Below are 2581 nucleotides of genomic sequence, written 5' to 3' on the forward strand. Positions count from 1 at the left end.
TGGCAAATACGTAGTATGGATTGATGTAATTACAAATAAAATTATTCATGTAAAATAAAAGAATAAAAAGTGTAGTATAATTCCTTAAATATCGTGTTCCTCTAAATATAACTATATTTGTATTTAACATGACAGTATATACTTCAAGGACAGCAGTTTACAAAAATATCAGTATGAACTTCCGGACGGTTCCAATATTGCCTAAAGTATTTGTCAGCCTACCCTCCTCTATTTTAGAATTTCCAGCAGCAACAAAGACTCTAACACAAAGTTGCTTCCCATACTGCCTAAAGTATTTGTCAGCCTCAACCTAGCTTGAGGATACCATACCCGCTTCCAGACGGTTCACAACCTCCTCCTGCTTCCCTTCTTCCATTTTCAACACTCCAACCTTCCCCTACAGGTGTACCAAAGGCGTCCAAACAATTCTGAAACCTCTCATTCCTATGTATCACATGATGGCCGTATGTCTATTCCACTTGGCAGTAGGTGCTGTCCTTCCCTTACCTCCACTTCACATTCAACCTATACGATCCATAACTTGGAATTTACAATTTAAGAATAGAAAAGAAAATATAATCAACTATCAAAAAGCAAATGGTCATTGTAAAAAATGACACTTGTAATACTAAATTATCAAAACAATATCCAATGCAAGAAAATGAGGGCCTCTAGAGTTTAGGCAAGACAAGCCAGATTACGTTTAGAATATGCAATCAAATCTAGAGTTTAGGCAAGACAAGCCAGATTACATGTATACTATGCATTTAAATCTAAAGTTTAAGCAAGACAACCAGATTTTGTAACACATTCCAACATATCATAATCAATTTGCAAGTCTCAACATCAACAACTAATTAGAGATTTAGAACAATTACAGGTGCATTTTCCGTTCACTATGTGATTATGTGAACATTTATACAGTTTATTAACCAAATCAATCTACCCCACCAACATATAACCAAGATCTTTATTAATTATCCAATTATAATTCAGCATTATTCTCCAAATTATAATGACATGTAACTACACCCACTAGGCCACTACATGATCTTATGTTGGGAACAAATTAAGTGGTCATTGATCATCTGCTGCATCGTATTCTAGTAGTTATATTCTTCATATTCCAGTATCATACTAGACTATAGCATTGTATGTCATGCTAAAGCCAAATATAATTAGATTCAAATTCACAGTTGATATACATAGGAAGTTGAATTGGAAGAGTTATAGATATATGGGGCAGCTGGCAGGGAGGAGTGCAGCAAAGCGCAACTGAGAGTTAAGGCCTGCAGTGTGAAGGGTAAAGAAATATGGGGCAGCTGGGTTCTGAGCAAGGAAGGAGAGGGGAGTACAGAAGGAAAAATCAGGCAGATTCGTGGAAGAAGGGAGCTAAACATGCTCAAAGCGCGGCTGCATAGCTTACAACAGATTAAGAGCAGAAAGTTGCTTAATTTCAGATCCACTTTCAAGAAAGGCATGTGCAAAGGTGGCTGCAAGGAGATCTTATGGGGATTTAGGATGGGAGAAATCTTATACAAGACGTAAAAGAAGAGCTTCTAATGTTTCATTGAAGTTTTAATTGCAATAGTATTAATTGTAATAGAATGAGGGAGTAGTTTCTCCATTCTACTGCTATCAAAAGAAACAAAAAAAAAAATAGTAATCATCACCAAACAACCAACACCAACACTCAGATTAATCCCAACATTCGATTATAAGCAATATATGAATCTGGTAGAAAATATCATTCTGGTAGTACCGTAGTATTATAACATTCTGGAAGAATTAATGTAATCAAAACCAACCATCCGAAGCTGTACAAAAACAACACATTCATCCCAATATTTGGCTGATCTTACTTTCTCAATTCATAAAAATTAAGTTAATTACCATTAAATTTGGATAAAAGTATAAAATGTTGATGGCATGAATGAACAAACTTAAAGCAAAGTCAACATACATCAGGTTCTTCATCCTCCAAGCTTTCATCAGCTTCTATTACTTGGGGCGATTCGTCAACATTTCCTCCAAGTTTTCATCAATTTTCTACAGAGTAACAACACCAAATTCAACTGTAGAATGGAAAAACTTCGATGAAAAGCACAAAGATAAACCCTAGAAATTGTAGATCTACATTGACATTTACTGAAATTAACACAAAGATTTGCTATGGAGAAATTTCAAGCTTAACCCAGAAGCTATTACCTGAAATTGAAGTGATTTTTAGCTCTTTCATGCTCCAATACCACCGGAAAACGCTATTTGAAACCTCTGAAAAAGCTCTAAGCTAAACCCTCCAAAACGCTATTTGGGAAACGCGTTTTAGTGGGTGAAATGTTTTACCCAGCTGTCACTCCAATTACCTTTTGCAAAATTCATTTCCCTTTAAAAAATAAAAAAATATAATATTTTAATTCAGGTATTGGACATGAGAGTCCATACCTGGTAGTGGTCTATACTTTCTCGAAGTAAAAAGGGAGTATTGTGAGACAAAGTAAAATGTCTCACAACTATTTAAAAAATAAAAAGGTACAATGAAGAGAGAGAAATGTGGAGAGAGATAGGAAGAGTGAAAAAT

At 35.0% G+C, this 2581-nt stretch overlaps 1 long non-coding RNA gene across 2 annotated transcripts; it reads right to left on the reverse strand.

Moving 5' to 3' along the window:
• Positions 1 to 2374, reverse strand: LOC110711765. 2 transcript variants are annotated; one of them, XR_002509427.1, is made up of 3 exons: positions 2209 to 2374; positions 1964 to 2049; positions 1 to 525 (listed from the first exon to the last, which is right to left on the reverse strand). It is a non-coding gene; the product is annotated as an uncharacterized LOC110711765 (long non-coding RNA). The 2 variants fall into 2 exon arrangements; XR_002509434.1 differs by having other exon boundaries at positions 1964 to 2075.
• Between the last annotated feature and the right edge of the window lie 207 nt (positions 2375 to 2581).

This window comes from Chenopodium quinoa, unplaced genomic scaffold (assembly GCF_001683475.1).
Source record: "Chenopodium quinoa cultivar QQ74 unplaced genomic scaffold, ASM168347v1, whole genome shotgun sequence".
In the NCBI taxonomy this organism is placed as follows: Eukaryota; Viridiplantae; Streptophyta; class Magnoliopsida; order Caryophyllales; family Amaranthaceae; genus Chenopodium; species Chenopodium quinoa.